Below are 12251 nucleotides of genomic sequence, written 5' to 3'. Positions count from 1 at the left end.
TATGGGGCTTACTGGGTTACATGTGCTAAGCTAGCTTTATGGGGCTTACTGGTCTACATGTGCTAAGCTAGCTTGCTGGTGTTTGCTGGCCTACATGCAATAAGCTAGCTGGATAGTTTCCCGGACTACATGCTGTACCTCCTTGCTACATTAAGGGAGAGATGAAATTGCAGCGATGCAGTCTGCATGCAAGTAGCAGTCTCATATGGGTGCAGTCACACATTACATATATAGCTTGCTGGATGTCTATTCACTTTGCAAGGCTGGCTGTATCTTGCTTTAGAGTTTCTGTCTGTGTAACAATACCAAAAAGTGTGCTTGACTGCATTATTGTTTATTAAAGGGCAGTGTTTATTAGAAGTAATACGGTGCTCAAAGCCTGAGCAAGGGACAAGCAGCGGCCTAAATTTCAGCAAAATTTGAACAACGCTTAGTAGAAGTTGTATGGCTGTAACTGGTAGTGACAGCTTGTGATCATGTGGGGCTCTCATTATGGTTAAGCCTTAGAACCTGTGGTCTTGATGACCTGCAGGCGATTGGCTGTGGCATTCGAACTGAAATGCAGCTTGCATGTAGAATGAGGAAGTTAAAACTCACGTATGCTTCTGTCGTCTTTACAACACTAAACACTCGCTCACTCTGTCACACCTCATGCCCTCGCATATTACCCAGAGTCCCCTCTGCTGGGGAGATGCCCTCGCATATTACCCAGAGTCCCCTCTGCTGGGGAGATGCCCTCGCATATTACCCAGAGTCCCCTCTGCTGGGGAGATGCCCTCGCATATTACCCAGAGTCCCCTCTGCTGGGGAGATGCCCTCGCATATTACCCAGAGTCCCCTCTGCTGGGGAGATGCCCTCGCATATTACCCAGACTGCAGACACGCGACCCCCCTCGATTGTAGGTTTCACTCTCACCTGCTTCCTCCAATACCTGGTTCCACGCATGGGAAACCAGGGGCTCTTTCCGATTGCTAATTTTTCTCCTCCTTTCGCCCTGTTCTTTGCCTGTCCCGGAAATCAAAGTCCGCCATCTTTAAGGACATTACAACCTTTTAGATTTTCCTTCTAAGAGCTCAAAGCTGAAGGTAGGGCAACTTTTCTTGAGCAAGAAAACATGAGCGCATCATTTGCAGAAGTGTTTTTTTGGAATGCGTTGTATAAATCATCGACTCTTCCCATCTGCCATGTCGAACTGACGTGGCCTCAAACTGACATTTGGAGGAGCGGGGAGATCCCATTGGCCTCCCGCCGGGTGGGACCAGGCCGAGCCGCGAGGGAGGGAGGGAGGGAGTGAGGAGGGGAGAGAGCGATTGGAAAGAGCCCCGTGTCTGTACGCCTGTGAGGCCTAGGCCTGTCCATCCGTCCCTCTGTCTCTGCTTTCCGCTGTAAAGACTGACGCTCACACGCGGCTCCTGTGGGGTTTCACACCACTGTCTCACTGTCCACACAGCCACTTGTTAACAGTATGTATGATGTCATTGTTTGCAACATAATTAAAAATTCATCTGTAAAAATGCCTCCTCCTTTTGTTGGTTTGGTCAAATTTTCATAAAATCAGTTTGATTTCCTGCTGGGAGTGTTCAAATGTGAGCAAACAACCTGCACGAGTAACCATACATCATTCCCAAAACATTTGCTTTTCTTATCAAAGTCTTATATTCACATAGTCTCATGATTCTTACATTACATTTATTATTAATCTGATTTTAATATTTTCAGGAATAATTCTAATTCTATGTTATTTATCTGCTCTGCCTCTCCATGGTCCCTTCCACTGTCACTTGCAATAAATGTTTGGTACTTTCTGGTTTAGGGCATGATTCAGTCTGCTATTGCCCTGCCACCTTGCTCTGGCTGTGTTGCACTTCCTCCTTGCCCCATTTTACTAATGTAGTTTGCCCCTATTTCCCAGTATAAACTAACATCACATCTGTGGCTTTTTTTCCAGCCCACTGGATATCCTTCCACCCAGTTTCCTTAGAGAGGTCCCCGCCTTACTTGATTATTAATGATTCCATTCCCTCCGGATGTGTTCCTGACATTCAGCATGTTACTGTCCGGGATCCTTTAAAGAAACCTGCCCTTGATCCAACCGATCCGTCCAGTTGGATAAATCTCTAAAATTCCCCCCCCCCATTGCATCACGCCCTGTCCACTAGCCCAAGCTGCATGCTGGGACCCTGATGGCTCAGCCATACCCAGCCATACCCATCACTCGTACCCATCAGCCATACCCATCACTCGTACCCATCAGCCATACCCAGCCATACCCATCAGCCATACCCATCACTCGTACCCATCAGCCATACCCAGTCATACCCATCAGCCCATCAGCCATACCCAGCCATACCCAGCTATACCCAGCTATACCCATCAGCCATACCCAGCCATACCCAGCCATACCCATCACTCGTACCCATCAGCCATACCCATCCATACCCAGCTATACCCAGCCATACCCATCAGCCATACCCAGCCATACCCAGCCATACCCATCAGCCCATCAGCCATACCCATCACTCGTACCCATCAGCCATACCCAGCCATACCCAGCCATACCCAGCTATACCCATCAGCCATACCCAGCCATACCCATCAGCCATACCCATCACTCGTACCCATCAGCCATACCCAGCCATACCCATCAGCCATACCCAGCCATACCCAGCTATACCCAGCTATACCCATCAGCCATACCCAGCTATACCCATCAGCCATACCCAGCTATACCCATCAGCCATACCCAGCCATACCCATAAGCCATACCCATCAGCCATGCCCAGCCATACCCAGCTATACCCATCAGCCATACCCAGCCATACCCATCAGCCATACCCAGCCATACCCAGCCATACCCATCAGCCATACCCAGCCATACCCAGCTATACCCATCAGCCATACCCAGCCATACCCAGCCATACCCATCACTCGTACCCATCAGCCATACCCAGCCATACCCAGCTATACCCATCAGCCATACCCAGCCATACCCATCAGCCATACCCAGCCATACCCATCAGCCATACCCAGCCATACCCAGCTATACCCATCAGCCATACCCAGCCATACCCAGCCATACCCATCACTCGTACCCATCAGCCATACCCAGCCATACCCATCAGCCATACCCAGCCATACCCAGCCATACCCAGCTATACCCATCAGCCATACCCATCAGCTATACCCAGCTATACCCATCAGCCATACCCAGCCATACCCAGCTATACCCATCAGCCATACCCATCAGCTATACCCGAAAAAGGCCCTTCACTCGCCAAGCTCAGTGTGGAGAAAGGGTTGTAATATGAGAACAGTTGTCCCCAGCGCACTTTCTGAAACCTTTTGGTCTGCCAAGATGGTCACAGTGAGGGCAGAGCCCCGTTGAAGAAGAGTCATTGCACATGCTAAAAGGCCTTCCTGTACCTGAAAGAATTACAGGCCATTCAACCCAGAGTGTATCTACCTCCTTGGTAGGGAAACATTGCGAAAATCACACGCATTCTCTCAAGGAAAGACACCACCACCTCTCACCAAAATCATCTCCCTTCTACATGCACACACACGCTAACCTGCATTATTCTGGGCCCCATGCAGAGGGTTGTTACCTGTTACCTGGAATACCTGTCGGACAACTGCAGTGCCCTGTTCACCTGGGTCTCAGGGGTGTGCTGCTCACAGCAGACTGTAGAGCAGTAGAGCCCCTCACAGCAGACTGTAGAGCAGGTAGACCCCTCACAGCAGACTGTAGAGCAGTAGAGCCCCTCACAGCAGACTGTAGAGCAGTAGAGCCCCTCACAGCAGACTGTAGAGCAGTAGAGTCCCTCACAACAGACTGTAGAGCAGTAGAGCCCCTCACAGCAGACTGTAGAGCAGTAGAGCCCCTCACAACAGACTGTAGAGCAGTAGAGCCCCTCACAGCAGACTGTAGAGCAGTAGAGCCCCTCACAACAGACTGTAGAGCAGTAGACCCCTCACAACAGACTGTAGAGCAGTAGAGCACCTCACAGCAGACTGTAGAGCAGTAGAGCACCTCACAGCAGACTGTAGAGCAGTAGAGCCCCTCACAGTAGACTGTAGAGCAGTAGAGCCCCTCACAGCAGACTGTAGAGCAGGTAGACCCCTCACAACAGACTGTAGAGCAGTAGAGCCCCTCACAACAGACTGTAGAGCAGTAGAGCCCCTCACAGCAGACTGTAGAGCAGTAGACCCCTCACAACAGACTGTAGAGCAGTAGAGCCCCTCACAGCAGACTGTAGAGCAGTAGAGCCCCTCACAGCAGACTGTAGAGCAGTAGAGCACCTCACAGCAGACTGTAGAGCAGTAGAGCACCTCACAGCAGACTGTAGAGCAGTAGAGCCCCTCACAGCAGACTGTAGAGCAGTAGAGCCCCTCACAGCAGACTGTAGAGCAGTAGAGCCCCTCACAGCAGATAGTCGGAGCTGCAGAAAGCACACATGCAGGTGGTGGCTCATCAGCACAGCTGCAGAAACGGTCGCAGGCACATGACCAACCCAAGGACTTCCTGTTGAGTGCTTATGCGGGGGTTACCGTGCCAACCGAGCCCGGTCTCCTGGGTGACGGCATGCTGTCACAGACTGGCATCGGCACCATTTCAGCACTTCTCCGTGTGCACATTCTCGGTCCTGCCCATTTCATTCCTTTTCATGAAGTCGGCTGAAATATTTCAGCTCTGTATAGAAGCAGGAGTAGCTGAAGGTGCGGTCTGGCTTGAATGTAACATACACACACAGACACACACACACACATTCTCACAGACACACACACACACAGATTCTCACAGACACACACACACACACACACATACACAGAGACACACACACACAGATTCTCACACATGGGAGTAGTATGAACAGCTGCACCTGCATGTGTCTGATGCTGAAAGGGGGGGGGGCTTCCTGCCTGCTGTGTGGAGTAAGGGGGGGGGTAGAAGAAAGGAGGCGTGAAAGAGAGGCTCTCAAGAGGCAGGATACTCTCCCTGCCTGGATTACACACACGTGCACACACACACACAGACACACACATGCACACGCACACGCACACGCATGAGGCTGTGTGGAGAGGCAGCTCAGGGGTGACAGACCTGCTGGCTGTAGAGCTCTCTGAGGCCAGAGTGAGCGCACACATACACACACAGACACACACAGAGATGCACACGCACACACACACGCACACGCACACACGCACACACACACACTCACAGATGGAGCCCCCCAGTCTGGGCTGAAGGGGGGGGGGGGGCAAGTCTGCACTGGTTGGTCTACAGGCTGCTTTAACAGATACTTTTACACCAAACTACAGTTGAGCTCAGGACAAACTGAAGCAGACCCGTCTCTACCACCCCAGGGCCAGGGGCTTCTGCCCTACTGAACTGGCACTGTGCTGTACTGTCGCCCCTGGAGACACAGGGCGTGGGGGCTTTGTTATAGCACAGCACTTGGGTGAGCTTCCTGCAATAAAATGCTTTAATTGACCAGTTTGATTGACCGTCTTAACAAACGCTGTGTTTGCATCTGAATAGGTTGCAACCATAAAGCCAAAAGGGCAGCATGCAATCATCCACAGCAGTGGCCTCTGGGATAGGACCTGAGTCCTGTGAGTAGAGGAGACAGAAGGGAGGAAGAGGAGCTGAGCTGCTCTGTTCTCTGAGGAAGAGGAGCTGAGCTGGTACATTTACCCTATACTATCAGTGTGTGACTGTAAGTGCTTTACCTTGTGCTATCGGTGTGTGACTGTAACTGATTTACCCTGTGCTATCGGTGTGTGACTGTAACTGATTTACCCTGTGCTATCGGTGTGCGACTGTAACTGATTTACCCTGTGCTATCGGTGTGTGACTGTAACTGATTTACCCTGTGCTATCGGTGTGTGACTGTAACTGATTTACCCTGTGCTATCGGTGTGTGACTGTAAGTGCTTTACCCTGTGCTATCGGTGTGTGACTAACTGATTTACCCTGTGCTATCGGTGTGTGACTAACTGATTTACCCTGTGCTATCGGTGTGTGACTGTAACTGATTTACCCTGTGCTATCGCTGTGACTGTAACTGATTTACCCTGTGCTATCAGTGTGTGACTAACTGATTTACCCTGTGCTATCGGTGTGTGACTGTAACTGATTTACCCTGTGCTATCGGTGTGTGACTGTAACTGATTTACCCTGTGCTATCGGTGTGTGACTGTAACTGATTTACCCTGTGCTATCGGTGTGTGACTGTAACTGATTTACCCTGTGCTATCGGTGTGTGACTGTAAGTGATTTAGATGTAATTGTATTCGTATGCTTAACAGTGGAGCATTTTAATCCTTGCCATCATTTTAACATTTATGAAATATCATTTCCACATACAAACTGGAAGAAAAGTGTTCTGCTGCTCTGCTTTCGGCAGTCCACTCTGGCCCCGCCCCATACGTGATGTCAGCGCACCGTTTTCAGGGCACCTCTACGTCACCTAGATGTCAATCACATATCTAGTAGGAAAATTGTTGACATCCACAAATTTGTCCATTTACTTTTAATCGCCGGCACCTGATTAGTTAGATAATACTTTGTGCAAATGAGATGAACACACCTACTCTGCCCACCTCAGAAGGCTGAGATCATATTAACAGTGCCCATGTGTGCATGAGGTCATATTATCAGCACCTGTGTGTATGAGGTCATAATGTCAGTGCCTGTGTGTATGAGGTCATAATGTCAGTGCCTGTGTGTATATGAGGTCATTAATTCCCTGTTTGCCTGAATGTCTATCTCAGTTGCAGCCACTGAAACACTATACTTGGGTGCGTTCTGCTGGCTGTGGATATTAATGTGGATATAATCAGGTGATCATCAGGTGAAGGGGGGGCTGTATTATCGGGGGGGGGGGGGGGAAGACAGGAGGGACTGCAGGTGCAGGAGTGTTGGGGAGGGGGAGGGGGGCAGACGGATCTGTCATCCAGAGTTTTTTTCATTAATTGGCAGTAAATACCCCACTCCCCCGAGTACTTCCAACGCCATCCCCACCCCTCCAGAGACCAGCTGTCCCTGGATACAGAGAACCCTCCGCCCCCCCAAGCAAGCACATCCATGCCAGGACTCCTCCTGGGATGGGGGGTCGGGGGTGTTACTGATTAGAGCTGATTGCAGTTGCCACACCTGGGCCAGCGAGAGGGGTGTGTGAGGGGGGAGGCCTCCCCCGTGTGTTTACATTTAGAAACTGGGATTTCTGTTATTATTATTGAAACAAATACAGGCAACACTCATATGCAGTATATTGAATGAAAGTAACAATGACTGCAAAGAACATTAACATTACAGAGATTTAGCACCAGGGCACACAGAGAAGTGACATAAAGACCAATATTTATGTCATATCAGCCTTGCTGTTACAGAGGCGATTGTTACTTGTGCTTACAAACTTTTGCAGGAGCATTTTTACTTTAATTTGTTCTTTAGTACAATAAAACATGTGTGTTTAAAAACATGTGCAAAGGTATAGACATGTTTTTTTTTCTAATTTCTCAGCCTCATAATGGGTTCCATGACTGTCAATGGCACAACTCTGGCCCTCATATTGACAAATGAATTGCCTTTGCCAATAAAGGCAAAGGCAATCTAAAGCCTAGAAGCCGTTTGATATGGGTGGCACGGATGGTGCAGTGGGCAGCACTGGATAAGCAGGTTAAGATAATGGATAAGCAGGTTAAGATAATGGATGGATGGATGGATGACCTGATATGGATGTAAATACCCTCAAATTAAAGGTGACAGTCTGCACTTTAACTACATATTAATGTGCTGGGGTACAGAGCCAAAACAAGAACAAAGAATATGTTACCATCCAAATACCTATGGACTGCACTGTAAGGACATGAAATGGCAGATGCACCACAGATAGAGTTGTTAAGTCGGCTAATATGTGACTTTGTCTTTGGGCTTGTTTTTTCTGAAGTCGCTTTAAAAAATTGGGAAGCCGCGGGTTTGAACTTGTTTGGAAATGTAACAAAAGGCACCCTGTTTATTTTCATATTTACGATTAATATTGTTCAAGGACACTAGCGTGCTTCAAGTCTTCAACCCCCAGCCCGTGTGCAATTACAAAACCCTAGCTTTTGTTTGGCTTTTTTCTGATGGTGAGGTGCCTTATGTGTCTCACAGAAGCTGGTGATACCACCAGGCTGATTATGACGGTAGTCTACAGGTGGAGAAAGCATGAATAAAACAACTACATTTTTTAAGTTAAATGCCAAGCTAGGGGATGGAACCCCAAATGAGGAGGAGACAAAGGAGAAAGGAGGATACATGTTTTACTGTTGGGACGCACCCCCAGGCTTGTTCCGTGTCCTCATTCCTCTCCTGACATGGAGATCGATAGAGGTCCGCCATACCTAAGGACATTCCAACCTGTTAAATGTTCCTTGAAGGAGCTTGTGAAGGAGCTTGTGAAGGAGCTCGGCGTCAGAAACTAGGAGGCTCCAGGAAAAACGAGCGCATCCTTTGTGTGATGCGTGACGTCTCTCGCTCGCCCCCTCTCACTCGGCCTCTCTCACTCGCCCCCTCTCACTCGCCCCCTCTCGCTCGCCCCCTCTCGCTCGCCCCCTCTCGCTCGGCCCCTCTCACTCGCCCCCTCTCACTCGGCCTCTCTCACTCGCCCCCTCTCACTCGCCCCCTCTCACTCGCCCCCTCTCACTCGGCCTCTCTCACTCGGCCCCTCTCACTCGCCCCCTCTCACTCGGCTTCTCTCACTCGGCCTCTCTCACTCGGCCTCTCTCACTCGGCCTCTCTCGCTCGCCCCCTCTCGCTCGGCCTCTCTCGCTCGCCCCCTCTCGCTCGCCCCCTCTCGCTCGCCCCCTCTCACTCGCCCCCTCTCACTCGCCCCCTCTCACTCGGCCTCTCTCACTCGGCCCCTCTCACTCGCCCCCTCTCACTCGGCTTCTCTCACTCGGCCTCTCTCACTCGGCCTCTCTCACTCGCCCCCTCTCACTCGGCCTCTCTCACTCGGCCCCTCTCACTCGCCCCCTCTCACTCGGCCCCTCTCACTCGCCCCCTCTCACTCGGCCTCTCTCACTCGGCCTCTCTCACTCGGCCTCTCTCACTCGCCCCCTCTCGCTCGCCCCCTCTCGCTCGCCCCCTCTCGCTCGCCCCCTCTCGCTCGCCCCCTCTCGCTCGGCCTCTCTCACTCGGCCTCTCTCACTCGCCCCCTCTCACTCGCCCCCTCTCGCTCGCCCCCTCTCACTCGGCCTCTCTCACTCGCCCCCTCTCACTCGGCCTCTCTCACTCGCCCCCTCTCACTCGGCCTCTCTCACTCGCCCCCTCTCACTCGGCCCCTCTCACTCGCCCCCTCTCGCTCGGCCTCTCTCACTCGCCCCCTCTCACTCGCCCCCTCTCGCTCGCCCCCTCTCGCTCCCCCCTCTCACTCGGCCTCTCTCACTCGCCCCCTCTCGCTCGCCCCCTCTCACTCGGCCTCTCTCACTCGGCCTCTCTCACTCGCCCCCTCTCACTCGCCCCCTCTCGCTCGCCCCCTCTCACTCGGCCTCTCTCACTCGGCCTCTCTCACTCGCCCCCTCTCACTCGCCCCCTCTCGCTCGCCCCCTCTCACTCGGCCTCTCTCACTCGCCCCCTCTCACTCGGCCTCTCTCACTCGCCCCCTCTCACTCGGCCTCTCTCACTCGGCCCCTCTCACTCGGCCTCTCTCACTCGCCCCCTCTCACTCGGCCTCTCTCACTCGCCCCCTCTCACTCGGCCTCTCTCACTCGCCCCCTCTCACTCGGCCTCTCTCACTCGCCCCCTCTCGCTCGCCCCCTCTCACTCGGCCTCTCTCACTCATGCTGTGATTTCCTGCACTGCAGACCGGTTTCCAAGGAGACTAGACACTTTCCTATGTGATCTCAGTGTTTACGAGCGTACGCATTCATTAAGGGAATGAGCTATAGTGTGTTCATGACAATTTCTGGGTGTGAGTGTGTGTTTGTGCAAGGTTGTGTGTGTGTGTGTGTGTGTGTGTGTGTGTGTGTTTGGGTGTGTGTGTGACAGGATGTTCCAAAATACACATGCACGGCAGCAAAACCAGTTAGCCATGTACCCCCCCCCCCCCCATGTTCCAGCCAATCAGAGGATGGAGGAGGAACTCATATTGCACTGTAGCCCTATCTTAGTATGAGTCAGGGTATTAGTTGTCTGAGCTGAAACCAACCATTGAAGTGTACCATTTTGCTGGTTTTTAGACATACTTAAACAGTATAATATCAACATTTACAAAATTGTTTTGCAAATTCTAACCACAAGGTGGTGTTGTTTGTTTCATATTCTCAAAATTAACAGGGCAGAGGTAAAACAAACCTTTTTCACCTTCTATCTCTTTTCCTTTCTCCTTTTCCTGCTCCTAGCTCCACTCACCAAGAGAGGCTACAAAAAGAAGCACGAGGTGAAAGCAGAAAACATGAAAACATGAATCGAGTAGATGGAATGTCTTTGCTCCTTCAAACGTGAGTTTGAGGCCACGTCGGTTACAGGCTGATGAGGAGAGGTGGATCACACACATTTATGTCACACTTTCCAAACAAAATGGTTCCACAAAGGATGTGCTCATATTTTCTGGCTTAAAGGAAATTTCAGGATCCTCCTAACTTCTCCTGCTCCTAGAAGAAATATTAACAGGTTGGAATATCCTTAAAAGATGGCAGACCTCGATCGATTCCACGTCAGTCAACTTGAAAGGAAATATGAGCAGAAGAATAATACATTTGAAGAATGGAAAAGCAGAAGCTCTTTAAATGATCGTAGCTGCGTGTGATACAATGCGGAGAGCAGTGACCACCTGTTCCCGCGCTGCGTGTTGTGAAAGGAAAGCAAGCAGGCTTAAACACTTCAGTGAGGAAAACGTCAGAACCACAAAGCAATAGGATAGTGAGATATAGATTTATCTATTTAAAGCAAAGATAACACAAAATAAGTTCTTATTATTTTGGGCCCATTCAAATGTGCTCAAACTTAAGTCAATTCTTTGTTGTTCGGTAAAATGTTATAAATTTATCTTAAGCTCGGAATCATTTTCAGGAACAAGAGAAGCGAAATGGTGCAAGAAAAACTTGAAATGGATTCAGGCTCCGCACAGCGACGTCTTGTGCAACTACGGCACGCAAGCAACGTGGCTGGGCTGTGGCCGGGCTCCACATGCAAATCCATCTGTCCATGTGTACAGTCACCATGCCTTGTTGTTCTCCACGCTGATTGGCTGCTAGACATCACATGTTCCTTTTGAATGCAAATATACTGCCAGTTAAAACCCGGTGGAAGGATTTCTAAGCCTCGTGCCTCAGTTCTGTTCTGTTCTGTTCTGCTAACCAGTGGGAATTCGTTTCGGAATCAGTGCAGTTTTATTATCAGAGATATTGTTGATTCAACTCTACATTAAAATCCAGAGATATTAGAAACATTACTCCTGTAATAACCAATATACCATTCCCTTTACCCCTTTCACCAGTTCCCTTCATGATATTTATTTATTATATGCTGTATACACGTGCATCTAAAAAATATATATATAATATGGTGGAAAAGTTCATTTTTTCTGTAATTTAATTCAAAAAGTGAAACTTTCATATATTCTAGATTCATTACACATAAAGTGAAATCCAGTATCTCAAAATATTAGAATACTACATAAGGCCAATAAAATAAGGATTTATAATGCAGAAATATGGACCTTCTGAAATGTATTTCCATAGCAATACTTGGTGGGAAATACAGGGGAAGATATGTCAGAAGAATCATTGCACTAGGTTAATGCAGTGGTATGTGGGGGTAGAAGATATTTTTGAAGATTGTCAGGGTATTATTTTTCTCGATAGACAGGTGCGAAGACAGGTAGCTCAAGAAGATTATAATATTTGAGATTCTGTTTTGAAGGTGCACAAGCAACAGGGATGACTGCAGCCTTGAGAGGACTGTCAAGCAAAGACTTGGGGGAGCTTCACAAGGAGTGGACTGAGGCTGGTGTCAGTGCATCAAGAGCCACAAAACAGAATCTCAAATATTATAATATTTTGAGATACTGTTTCGCACCTGTATATGAGAAAAATAATACCTGACAATTTAAAAATATTTCTACCCACATAAACTGCATTAACTAGTGAACTGATTCATGTCCATATATACACCTGTATTTACACATATTGCTATGGAATACATTTCAAATGTGTTTATTTTATATAATAATATTGCTCTGTGTTGCAAATGTGCCTTTAAATT

Source organism: Conger conger, chromosome 13 (assembly GCF_963514075.1).
Source record: "Conger conger chromosome 13, fConCon1.1, whole genome shotgun sequence".
In the NCBI taxonomy this organism is placed as follows: Eukaryota; Metazoa; Chordata; class Actinopteri; order Anguilliformes; family Congridae; genus Conger; species Conger conger.
This window is presented reverse-complemented; position numbering follows the sequence as displayed.